This window comes from Rhinopithecus roxellana, chromosome 13 (genome assembly GCF_007565055.1).
Source record: "Rhinopithecus roxellana isolate Shanxi Qingling chromosome 13, ASM756505v1, whole genome shotgun sequence".
In the NCBI taxonomy this organism is placed as follows: Eukaryota; Metazoa; Chordata; class Mammalia; order Primates; family Cercopithecidae; genus Rhinopithecus; species Rhinopithecus roxellana.
The window spans coordinates 62,245,323-62,259,881 of NC_044561.1; positions in this window are offsets into that span (position 1 = coordinate 62,245,323).

Below are 14,559 nucleotides of genomic sequence, written 5' to 3' on the forward strand. Positions count from 1 at the left end.
TTTTATCATTTAAGGTGGGGAACATGGAACTCCACTTTGTTTCACTTGGTTTTCAAATTCTGAGAGAGAGAGAGAGAGAGAGAGAGAGAGAGAGAGAGAGAGAGAGAGTTTAAATCAGGGAAGATATAAGAAACCAGTAGTCACTCTCAATGACTCAGAATTAGACAGGCATTTTATTGTGAGTTTCATTCTAAAATTAACCTATTACCAAAAAAACACAGATTTATCTACCTTATTTGGAAGGGAAGGTAAAAATATTTTCTACAAATACATATGTATATATTTGCATGGCATCATACTATCTCAGTCAATATTATTGTTATTATCATCATCATTATTATTTTTACATTAAGGTTCACTTTTGATGTTGTACACATTCTATGGGTTTGGACAAATGTATAAAGACATGTATCTGTCATTATATTGTTATACAGAGTATTTCACTGCTCTAAAATTTCTTTGTACTCTGCCTAATTATTCCTTCTTCCCCCTCACCTCCTGGAAAGCACTGTTCTTTTCCCATAGTTTTGACTTTTCCATAATGTCATATCTTTGGAATCATATAGTATGAAGCCTTTTCAGATTGGCTTCCTTCACTAAGTAACATGCATGTAAGTTTCCTCCATGTCTTTTCATTGCTTGATAGCTCATTTAATTTTAGTGCTGAATAATATTTTATTATTGACCCACTGTGCCACAGTTTATCCATTCACATATTGAATGACATCTTGATCGCTTGTAAGTTTTGGCAATCATCAATAAAGCTGCTATAAACATCCATGTGCAGGATTTTAGGTTGGATATACATTTTTAACTCCTTTGGATAAATAGCAAGGTACAATCATATGGTAAGAGTTTATTTAGTTTTATAAGGAACTGCCAAACTCTCTTCCAAAATGACTACACTTCACATTTTTACCAGCAAAGAATGATTGTTCTTTCTGTTCTACATCCTCACTAGCATTTGGTGTTAGTGTTTTGGATATAGACCATTCTAATAAACATGGAGTGGAATCTCATTGTTGTTTTAGTGTGCATTTCTCCAATGGTGTAAAATGTTGAGCATCTTTTCGTATGCTTATTTACCATCTGTATATCTCTGGTAAGGAATATTTTTAACTAGGAAATATATTTACTTCATTTAACCCAAAAATGTATTAAAGGATCTTGGATAGTTTATTTCTAAGAGGTACAAGTTAGTATCATCAGAGGAGTACATGTGTGTTCTCTCTGTGTCATTACGGACACCAAACATGGGGCTTTGTGTCCAGTACTTCTATCACTACCACTCCTGGGTCTCCACCTCACTTCATGAAAGGATTTGATTACAAATAACACTGGGTTATTTGACTCTCTGCTGAATTGGAATTTTTAGTGGAAACCTCCAAATGACAGCACCTAAATCATATGCCTAGCTCCTAGATGCAAAAGAGTCTACAACAGGTAATTATGACTTCCATGTTGGGAAATGAGAATGGAAATTTGAGACACATTCAAATTTCAAAATGGCATTCAAAAGAAAATAGGCTTCCACAAGCATCTGCAGTCCAACCCTTTATATGTGCGTAACTAGCTGTGTCCTACTTCCAATGACCAGGGCTTTTGGTTGTTGATTTCATACTTTTCAGGTCTCTGTCAAGTATTATTTGTGCTTGACTTGTCTCTTGACTCTACTATTGTGGATGTTTCTGGTGCCTCAGTCTTTCAGTTTTTTACTGGACAGGTCTTGCAAAAGGTTATGCAGTGGTGACATCAGCTTCCACTCAGTTCTGTAAGGTTTCCCAGACAGTGACTTTGAAGGAAAGATTGACACAACATCATATACAAAATATTATCCTGAAAACCCTGAAGTAATAGTGGAATTATGTTTTAGTTTATAGAATTCGGGAGTATGGGGTCCTATCCTCAAACAGTGTAACTCTAAAAGAAACAACAGAATATATTAGACTGATAAAAATGAACAGACTCTATACAAAATGATTGGGCTATTTTAGTAAAGACATTCTTGTGTAGAGTTTAATAGTTTATAATTTGTACTCTAGTAGATAATTTTATTATCTGTATTTGCACCTGTTTCACATGACACTTTAAAATCACTAAATACTCACCAAAACAGGAAGTGCATCTGGGTAGCATATTTTAAGTTCTCTTGTGGGACATTCGTTCTCAAGTAAATAGATTTTGAGATCTCTAAAACTACTACATGTCATTATATTGCTAACTGCAAGTTATTTCTTAGCCATTCTACTACAGAAACGTGGGTTAAAGAAGAAAATGTTGCCGGGCGCGGTGGCTCACGCCTGTAATCCCAGCACTTTGGGAGGCCGAGGCGGGCAGATCACGAGGTCAGCACATCGAGACCATCCTGGCTAAAATGGCGAAACCCCGTCTCTATTAAAAATACAAAAATTACCCGGTCATGGTGGCGGCGCCTGTAGTCCCAGCTACTCCGGAGGCTAAAGCAGGAGAATGGCGGGAACCCGGGAGTCAGAGCTTGCAGTGAGCCGAGATCGCGCCACTGCACTCCAGCCTGGGCGCCAGAGGGAGACTCCGACTCAAAAAAAAAAAAAAAAAAAAAAGAAAGAAAAATGCTATATCCTGTTAAACATTATTTCTATAATGTTATGTTGCATTCAATATATATTGACTATATTATATATATTGAATAGATTTAATATAACATGACATTATAGAAATAATTACAGATTATTATACACACACACACACATACATATGTAATTCATAGTAGGCATATGTTGTAAGTAGCTTTAGAAATATTTTATGCTTTCAGAACTTGTTGACTGTTACCTTTTAGCTACATAATATAAAAATACTTTTATAGATTTTTTAAAAAGTAATCCATCATGATCTGTTGTTCATAAATTTGATTATACAAAAGAGCATTAGTCTCAGGAATTGAGGTTTAGCATTTTGGTGTTGAAATCTGCACAGTTTAAAATGGACTGTTTTCAAAACCAAAGGTGTATTTCAGAGGCATTGCTCCCCTAGGAATGAATGACTTTGCATAGCAATGGATTTATAGGAAATCATGCAATAACTAAAGTCTTTAAACAACTCCTTGTTTTTCTTTACTAACTTCTGGCATTAAAGGCACTCAATACATTTAAGATAGGCCCTGGTGTTTCCAATAATCTGGTAGCAAGTTTATTTATTCAAACTTCTAGTGAACCCTCTCCAACAAAACATAGCCGACCATACGCCTTAATGACTTTTAATGGATTATCATTGATTAATAAAATGCCTTCACCACAATATTATCAAGAATATAAAAATGATTTAAGTGTGAAGAATTGGGATCAGGGAGTTGTAAAAATGTTATTTTCCTATCAAAACAAGGACTGGAAAAATTACTTCTTTAGTTACATGGATGTATCTTAAAGTATATTCAGCTTTACTAATACCAAATAGATTTACTAAAACTCACACCAATTTCTAACACACACATGCACACACACTCAAACAAACCACACTCATATCAGATGAAAACTGTGAAAAATGAAATAAACCAGTCATATTTAAGCATAGTTAAGTCAATAAGTTAGAAAGACATTATTGCTGGAAAAGCCTGATTCATGTTTGATGGTTCATCATACTGTCAATGAAACAAGATTATTTGATCTTCCACTGATAACTAACATAACAAGAGCCTGTGTGTGTGTGTGTGTGTTTGTGTATGTGTGTGTGTATTACCTAATATTTTCATGCCAACTTTCTGCTCATTTGGCATGTATAACCATACACAATGTAGAAGTAAAAAACATATTTTGTTTTTCATTCAACATACCTCAAGTTAATGGTACATATTAGTAATTTTATTAATTTGTTGGTACAAATTCTGCCAATTCATGTTTATAGTTGATATTTCTGTCCAATACTTTTTGTAACTAAAATATAATTTAATAAGAAACTAATTTTTGCATATTTTCCGAGTTTCCTTTATTGACTAACCTGGAAGCATAGTCACGATACTACTACAGAGAGTTTGTTATTACACAAGGAAATACTTAACCAAGAAGAAAGTTTAGCTTCTGAAATAGTTTTTAAAAAGAGCTACCTAAAAAGTATGAGGCAAAGAGATGAATAAATAAGTATCATATTTTAATATATCAAATAGTTGGGCCACTAATAAAATCACATATTCTGTATATAAGTTGTAATGATTTTACTATGAAGGGTAAATTTTTATTTTTTAACATATTGGTCTAGTTAAACATCTATTTGAATTTTTATTCATTCACTATGACACAATCAAAATATTACAAATCACTTAGATACCTTAAATATAGTGTTCTTTCAAAAACAAAAAGGATGCCTATATGCTGTTAATAATTAGACAATTCTAACTTATTTCTATTTGGTTATCCTGAAGATAAGTTTCATTTTCTTTATTCTGAGAATATACTGGTTCATTTGACTGCATTCTGTTCTACCAATCATGTTGCTGAAAGTAGTCATTTTCTTATTTCAATTACTTCTGGAAATCATATTCTATAAAAACTCAGATACATGTTTCACATGAGTATTGATAGTAAAAATGGTTAATAAGCCTGTCAGTTAGGTAAGCCCCAGTGATTTGGTCTGCATTAAAACAAACAAATAGGAAGTTTAGAAGCAGTGGTAGCAGCCATTAGCTGCTTATTTCTTATTTCTTGATTGCTGTTTTATCTCTCTCTGTCAGTAAATGACTAGCATTCTTGCGGCATTCTCTATTTCATTACTCAAGTCTTTGTTTTCTACTTTCTCCTTCCAGTACCCAAATAGCAGAGAAGACAGTGTTGGAAAGGCTAGCATTGTTATTAGTCTACATATTCTATTGAACAAAGGCTGGTAGAATATTTCGAAGAAGCACAGGCTATAATAAATCATGGCATCTACCAATGACAGTTTCAAATGAACACATTCATTGGGCCAGACAAGTACATCACTAAGAGTGTTATTTACCTCAGGTGCTGACATATAGTGCCAGATGTTGAATTTAAACCCTGCCTCAGTGATTGTGGCTGAAAACTGCATTGGCATTTTAAAAAGCATCTGTTATAAACCCTGATCTGAGTAAGACACAAACCACAGAGCTTAATGCAGGCAATAACTAATGAGAGTTTAAAGTGATTACTTTGGCAAGTTCAGAAAGCATGAAGGCTGAGGTCAACCCAGAGTATGGAACATGTTTGTGAATAACAGTTCTAACTTAGAGTTAAATGATAATATTTTATGAATTTGCAATATTTTTGCACATGTTTTATTTTAAAAGATACCCTTATGAGTACTGCAATTGGACCCAGAAAGAGGAATTTATGAGTTACTGAATAGTTATAAGAGTTGTACACTGCCAGTGAGGATCATTTTCAATGGGGTAACATGCACGCTATTTGAAGTTGTATATGTAGTTTTGGAAAATAACATATAAAGCCTGATAGCCTGATACTAATTATTTACATCAGCAATTACATTGACATTAAATTTAAAAAAATATAGCAGCAGTTCTGTTCTAGAAAATATATTTTAAAAATTTATAAATTAAAAAATTATTAAATTTTACATAAATTTGATTTAACATGTGCTATCCATCCACTATAACTGGCATTTTGTCTTTAATTTTAATTAATAACTCTGTACATTTTACACAAAAATATGTTATAAATACTTTTGATCTTTTATATTTATCATTTTATATTTTGATAAAAACATTGAAATTTTGTAAATATGTAAAATTTTATTTGACTTTGTTATTTTAAATTAGTTACTCAGTAGTAAAAAACTCACATGAAAATTTTGATTAATGCAACCTGATAATCAAATTTTGATTAATAAATCAATAAAATTCATCAAATTATTACTTTTATCCAATTAAAAGCAATAAAAAATTTAGTTCATTAAGTATAACAGGATTATGCATGTCTTTATTTTATTGTTTATTCAGACATTGATATCTCATCAACTGAAAGGTCTGATAGCCAAAATAAAAATATATAAGTCATCTTTGCCAATTTCTGTAAAACAAAAGCCATTTATTTAAATATATGTATATATTTAATGTAATATTACATAATATTTTCAAGGTAGTAGAACAGAACATATGTTATTTAACAGTTAAATCAGTTTATTCATTTTAAATATTTAGATTCTATGAGCCTCCATTTTTTCATTTTAGGACCTGAAAATGTTAAGTGAACAGAACCTAACCAGCCTATTCAAATTTTAACAATGTGACACTTCTATTTCATGATGAAAGATAAACATAAATTACCTTCCTTGTCATAATTTCATGAAAAAATATGTTTCACTCCTTTAGTAGTCAAAAATAGGGATTTAAATATCTATAATTCATTACTCTATTTTTTTTTATCACAATATCATAATTTACCTTGGACAACTACAACTCCCCCCAAGAACACAGCTGTTGGAAAGGGTGTGTGCTTATAGGAGACAGTATTCCCCCTATGTTTCCTTGCTTCAGAGACTGGTTCAGGGATGCTCAAATGAGCAGTCAGAGCCATTGTGATGCAATAAGATTTTGCTGGGACTTTGAGAGAGCGACAGTCCTCTCCTTCCAAGTATGCAATAGCACTGGGACTAACAAAACCCACGGCTGAATAACATAAAAACCTACAAAAGCAGCCAACAGAGCCAACGGAAAATACAAAGCATTAAGACATGAAGGGAAATTGAGTCCTTTTGTTATTAATAGGAGAGTCTTTATAATAATGAGTTTGAAGCCAGTTCTATTATTCCTGGACTTGCCAGTCATGTTAGCCTTTATAATCTACTTTGCTTTTTCAAATTTAACCATTTCAATTAATGCAATCATACAGGAGAGAACTGCCAAAGAGAGACTTTTAGAGTGCTTTTCTAAATCCCTTACCCACTCTTTCCCACAACTAGGGTACAAGTGAGTTATCCAAGGGGATGGTAGGTAAAGGTGACTGCTGATGTTCTGCAGAATCATTCGGTTCTGGCTCCCTCTGCCTCTCTTTCCCTCTCTCCATGTTGCCCATTGAAATTGGTAAGAAGAACTGGACTAGATCTTAAGAAATAGGAATATACATCATGGCCCAATGTACTGACCCTATGGATTTTCAGTAGGTACATCTGTTAGTAAGTGAACACGTCAGTCCATAGTGCATAGGAACACTGAGAAAGCCAAATTTCAGCACTGGATTCAAACTACGATCATTACAATCATTAAAATAATAATAAAAAAATTGTAGGACTGAGATTAATTGGAGATCTTTACAAAGAGTGGGAAGATCTTTGTGTTAACATTTGAATTAAGACCCACATGGTGAAAAGTTAGCCACCACATAACAGTGAGGGGTAAGAATACTTCAGAGTAAATAGCGCCACAACTCTGAGGTTGAAGTGACCTCGGTGATATAGTTTGGCAGTGTCTGCACCCAGAACTCATCTTGAATTGTAGTTCCTATAATTCTCTCTTGTTGTAGGAAGGACACAGTGGGAGATAATTGATTCACAGGGCCAGTTTTCCCCATACTGTTCTTGTGGTAGTGAATAAGTCTCACGAGGTCTGATGGTTTTATAAGGGGAAATCCCTTTCACCTAACTCTTATTTTCTCTTGCCTGCCACCATGTAATACGTACCTTTCACCTTCTGCCATAATTGTGAGGCCTCCCCAGTCACATGGAACTGTGAATCCATTAAACCTTTTTCTTTTGCAAATTGCCCAGTCTCAAGTATATGTTCATCAGCAGCATGAAAATGGACTAATACACTTGGCGTACTTGAAGAAGGCATAGAATGTCATGCTGGCTGGAATTGTGGATGAGCAGCTGGTAATAAAGAATGAGATCAGAAAGATTGAAGGGGCTCAGATTTTTTTTTTTTTTTTTTTAATTGACTGTCATGTCCCTGTGGGCCAAATGTATCAATCAGAAGCCTGGAGGAAACGAAGTATATGTATTCTGAACTGAATCTACAATTAGAATACTTCTTATCAATGGGTATCAAAGGAACAGTTCTACTTAGCATTCAATAGATGGTACATACATGGTTGTGTGGACTTACAAAAATGTTACAGGAACGGGGATACATAAGAAAGAGAGTAGTACCTGTCTTCATCCTTTTGAGCTGTGGTAACAAAATACCATAAACTGGGTAATTAATAAGCAATTTATTCCGCACAGTTCTGGAGGCTGGAGGTCCAAGATCAAAGTGCTAACAGATTCAGTGTCTGGTGAGGACCCACTTTCTGGTTCATAGATGGTAACTTCTAGCTGTGTTCTCATATGGTGGAAGGGCTAGATACATTCCAAGGGTTTCTTTTATAAGGACACTAATTCCATTCATGAGCATTCTTCCCTCATGACTCAATCATTTCCCAAATGCCCCATCTCCTAGTACCATCACATTGGGTGATTTGGTTTTAACATATTAATTGTGGGGGTACACTAGTATTAAGACCGTAGTAGTGTCCAGAGCATAGTAGTATCCATGACTCTTCCTGATGAGGGAAGCAAATATTTTGTTTCAAACACTTGAAGCTCCTTTCCTGCCCAATACAGTGTAATATAACATGTTTCAAAGCTGCATTTCAGGCACCAGAGAATCAGAATAGAAAATGCCAATGACCCGAATACCGGGCACTCAGATTACTGGCGTAGAACAGAGTACAAGTGTTAGGCAACCAATTGACAGTTGCCTGCAAAAAATAGATGATTTACAAAAGTTACCTTTGGAAATAATCTACAAAATCACAATGGTTTAACTTCTTTCTTACTTGAAATAAAAATGGGTATTCTTGATGAGCGAGAAGTACTTCTCCAGGTAGTAATTCAGGTACCCCAAGTTTTTCTCAAATTTAGTTCCATTGTCTTTAACATCTAGATTTTAAGAACCTTGTGCTAATCTGAATCAAGCAAGAGGAGGCAAGAACTAGGAGATTTGCCGGCAACATGTTTCTGTAGACTAGGCCTTAGTGTGGCACACATTGCCACCATGCATGTTGTACATCCGCATGTAATCGAGAGAGGCTGAGAATGTGGTATAGCTGTGCTTCCAGAAAGAGCAGTCAACGGGTTTGGAGGTGAACACATCGTAGATGACTACAGACTACCCTTCTAAAACCATCAGATATGCTTTACGGAAGAAGCTGATGGACCAAAAAATTATCACTGACTCTAGAAACTCTTCCTTCCTACTCTTGTTAAACTGAAATTGATCAGTAAGCGTCTGCTAACCCGTGGTCTTAATTTTGCAGTTGCTGGATGCTGTCCCATGTCTAATGCAATCTAAATTTCTCACATCTGACAACATTTTGAATAGTGAGAAATTATTGAAATAAAACTTACTCTATCTGCTCTTTCCCAGTTTAAGCTCTAAATTCTTTGGACTACTTTCTCCAGGCAGAATAGTCCTCTTGGACTCCCTCACATTGCAGGGTTTTAATAAAAGCTTAATGGCTTATTTTCACCATAGATTATGCTTTGTGTGTCTATTTCCACATATGGCTGCACTTGCAGTGAGTGTCTGGGAGACTGAGTTTTTGTTTTGTTTTGTTTTGTTTTGTTTTGTTTTATTTTGTTTTTCCTAACACCCCAAGAGCTAAAGATACTTGTAGTTTAAGTTTGTGTAATTTTTGGACAGGCAATTTTCTTGATTATTAGTAGGATTCTCATTTTTGCTTCTAATCAGACCATGTAAGAGGGATATACCCACAATTTGTCTTAGATATTATTTCCAAGCCTGCTTTATTTCTGAAGCCATATCTCATGGTTTCTCATTTTAATGGCAGCTAACTTAAGGCTACCCGTGATATTAGTTTGTGAGTAGGCAGAGGCACTCTATTAATCTGATCTTCGCAACAGACCTGAGTCCTCATCGTCCTCTCCTCCTCAAGATTCTTTTCAGAGTTATCTCTTACTGTTTGGTATCTAAAAGCATTTCCTTTTCCAAAGACTTCATTGCTCAAAATATCTGGATGTTTTTTATGCCTTTCTCACTTTTTCCCCCAAACCAACCAATTATTTATTGAAATAGTCACTCCACATAATGCCCTCCTAAAAAAGGACAAATTAAATATCAACACCATTACTCTTTTATAAACCATTTTCCTCATAACTAAAGGAGTGGCTGTCAGTGTTTCGTTTGTCTTAATGCTAAACAATTTTTCATATTTTAGAAATGTGTTGCAACATGACTACCCTCCTGGGCAAATTCGGTATTAGATGTATAAACCTTACAGCTGAAAATGTTAATAATAATAAAAAAACCTGAGTGGCTTATTCATCTCAAGTCCAAATGGAACTGCTTGGTCAAGAGATCCAGGTTCTGATGTTGTTCTTTCTTTCTTCTTTTCTTTTCTTTCTTTTTTTTTTGAGACAGAGTCTCGCTCTGTCTTCCAGGCAGGAGTGCAATGGCATGATCCTGACTCACTGCAACCTTTGCCTCCCGGGTTCAAGTGATTCTCCCACCTCAGCCTCCCGAGTAGCTGGGACTACAGGCACTCGCCATCATGCCCGGCTGATTTTTGTATTTTTGTAGTGACGGGGTTTCACCATGTTTTGAACTAATTCAATTTTAGGCTCCAAATTTATCTGTATCAAATTAGAAGCAGTAAAGTACATGGCAGATAACTCTGTCAGGTAATTGGTTATGGACACATGTATCCATAAGGAAGGCTGGGAATCATAGTTCTAGCCTTAAGTCCCAAAAGTGCAAATAGGTTTTGGTGAACACACAGCAGCCTCTGCACATAGGAAAAAATACCAGTTTTGAGCATGTGCATATTCATAGAATAATAAGTTTCTATTAAAAGTCCTAAATTCTCTCAGAGGGCCGATATCTCACAAAAGGCTTTTATTAGACATGTGCTTCCTCTACACAGAGTTACTGTACTTGAATTTAAAGTGGCTGTAGAGATGAGTGAGTAATCTAAAATTTGCCTGTTTACATTGCCATATTTAGAGAAATCCAAATTCAGTGAGATGAAGAGGAAAGACATGCTCAAGTTAACTTTACTTCAAAATGTATATTGATCTTCTTTCACTTATTTTCAACTAAGCCTACATTTGTCTTCTTAGCGTTCTAAGTTAAGGAACCAAAATTACTATTGGTAATGTTGAAAGTGAGATTTAATAGTGTGGCATGGATAGTTACAATAGGAAAAGACTTTTAAGTAATGAGGAAAAAATGTCAGGTAAGACTCAACTTCTCCTTTTTCTCATATTACGTAATCAAGAAAAGCTTTAGTATCAGCTGTATCAGAAATTCAGTAATACTCACTTTCAGAAGAAAGTGGTACATTGCCATGTGAAGCATTCAAACGGCATAACTTTCTGGATTCACACAGTAGGAACTATGAATAAGACTACAGAATAGTGAAAGTATAATTCACAAGCAAAATTCTGAGTACTTTGGAAAGACAAATATCTGTATAACTAGTACAGTCTGACAAGGGCTGTTATGAGCTACAGATATAGATCAGTTAGAAAGAGCTTAAAGAAAGGAGAGCTACAACATCAGAAATAGCACATATATTTTCCTCAAAGTTAAAGAGCTGTAGAGGTAATCAACATTACATGATAGAGAATCCCTGACACTACTTCTAGTTTGTGTCTGCATTTCATTCAAACTTTGGTTTCTGATATTCCTAATATGTGGAGCCACATTTTAGCCTCAAAACAAAGAGAATCACTAAATATATTTAAGGGAAATAGAAATGCCTAGTTATGTTTGTACCTAAAATGCTGGGTCCCAGAGTAATAAGATGAATTACACAACAACCTTATTTAATGAAGATTCAGTAGAAATTTCTTATTTTTGGTGTTGCTGCATATTCTGTTTTCACTCCCCACAAGCTAGAGGTAACAGTAGCACTCTCCTTTTGCTTCCTTATTAAAAAGATAAATTACTATCTCATACCACAGAGAAAATTGTAACTAACTTTATTTTTTAAATCATCAAATACATTTCAAATTGTAATAAGTGTATTGCATATAAGAGGCAGTAAAATGCTGAGCTGCCTTAAATTTTAAACTTATAGAGACTATGAAATATTCTAAATTATTATGCCAACAATCATGCCAATTAATCAACATAATTGGATAGCCTCAATTAAGAGAGATAAAAGTATAGAAAACACAGAAAATTAGAAATAACTGTAAGTATTCTCTCTCAAAGTGGAGAAAACTTTCCATTAGATATTTATGGTGTTCTAGACTCCGTTGACATTACTACTTATTATTGAAGAAAGCTTCAGAAATAGACATGTTTTATTTTCTTAACAGCAGTAAAATGCAGATATAAAGAACGTAATACATCTATTTCATTTTCCAAGTGGCTTCATCTCAAGACAATTTAGCATCATGTAAATGTAACAGTGATATGCCTCTTCCCAAAACACACTGAGCCTTCTTATCTCTAAAACTGATTCCTTTAAACTTCTTAAGTTTTCACTCTCAGACAAGATGATTAAAGGTAAAGTGATATTAAGTGCTTCTTGGAAACGATCGTATCACTTTCCCTGACCTTCAAATTACACATAACATTTGTCTTTGGCAAAGCTATACGATTGCTCAATGTTGTGGACAGCAAAATTCATCTGGCATTGTTAATAACATCAGCAATGAAATAAAAAGTGAATTGAGCTTACATTTTTTATAACCCCAGGAGAAGTTATAAAACCATGTTAAGAGCTTTAGTATGATGACGGAAAATTTGTGCTGTGGCATAAATGATATGACAAGTCAAACAAAACATATCATTGAAAAGACTATATTAACTCAGCAATATTTTTATTGTATTTTGAATATGTTTTATACTACTGTTAGAAAAAAAAAAACTCCAACTGTTTTCCCTCTGCTCTCACATCACAGCAATCAACACAGAAGACTGATATGACCAGATGTGTAGGGATCTCTCCCTACCAGCAAGCAAACAAGCAAGCAATTATTCAGCCAACATTAGCTTAGTGCCCTCCATTTCTCTTCTGACTCTGTCCCTCTGGGGATAGCATCAGATTCCACAGGCTGAGTCACACAAGACTGCTCCTGCTTCCAGTATCAATCCCAAGCCCCAGATCGTTTAACTCGTGCTTCTAACCAACCGCCTGTAAGTTGGTATTTCCACAACCCCCTCCTTGGGTTTGATAAACTTGTTAGAGCAGCTCACTGAACTCCAGGAAATGGCTTTATTATGAACGATATTACAAAGGGTAGAGATGAAGAGATGCATAGGGAAAGGTATGAGGGAAGGTGCACAAAGCTTCATGTTCTCTCTGGGCTTGCTACCCTCCAGGAACCTCCACGTGTTGTTTTCTGGAAGCTCTTCAAACTCTGTTCTCTTGGGCCTTCTATGGAAATTGCATTCAGTAGGCATGATTGAAGCATGAACAACTGTATACCAATGCAATTGGACAAAGGGATATAATCTAATAGCCACAGGCTGAGTGGGAAAATCCAGCAAGTTCTGTCTGTGGAGGTTTCTTCTTGGCCTCTGTGCAGCATTCCTTTCTCCACGGTATGGGGCAGGACCTCCTCTGAAACACAATTCATACAACCTATGATCAAACAAGGTAGGTTGGAGAACTTTTTTTATGGCCAGCTCCAAGGTACAAAGGTAGGGGAAGATTTCCACCCTTTGGAGAAAAAGGAGCAGGTAAAAGGAGGACTGGAGAAAGTCAGAAAGAGAAATCCTGTTTTCTGAGGCCTGCTTCTGGGGCCCAAAGTGCCCTGACATTGTAAGAAAAGACTCTAATGAGAGCTTTGAGAGTCATAAGCCAGATGCGTGGATAGAAATATATCTATATATTCTCCATCTCCTAATGTCACAATCCAAAAAGGGAAATACATTGGAACCACAAGAAATAGTGGCAAAGGTTTGGAAAGCTTAAGTTGAAATGTGTTGTTCATAAATACAGTCTGAATAATTTGAACATTTTTGGTTAATGATATGTGTTCAACTATGGTGATATTTTCCAACCAAGATATAATTGGCAATGTCAAAGTCACACACAGATGGGTACAATGGCCAATGTCTCTGGGAAATCTTGCTAATAAGTTTATAGTATCTCTGGTGCAAATCACTTAAATTCAGAAAATAGCACTCAAGGAAAAAATAGCCATATTAAAAAAAAATAAGCTCCATGTATTTAGATATAGATATAAATTTGGGGTGATTTACTTCTTATTAGACACTAATAATAATTTTAAAAACAGAGAATGGCAAATAAGGTAATTTTACAATTAACTATGTCCTAAAGAAGAACTGTAGTATTTTTACAAGAAAGATATGACTCATCAAAAAGGCAGGGAAGCCTTCAGACTAAACATTAAGTATGTTTGGAAATAATAGAAATTATTCTTTCTTTTACCAACATCAACAATCTTTTTTTGAATTATTTATGTTACTTATAAGTTTGAATACTTATTATATTACTAATTTTTAATTACTTTTAATATACCTATATCACTATTTGGAAATGATTTATAAATGATCTATAAATGACTTTGATTGTGTGTTTTTTTTTTTTTTTTTTTTTTGATTCATGGGTATTTACTTTTCATTAAGTAATTTTAACATTT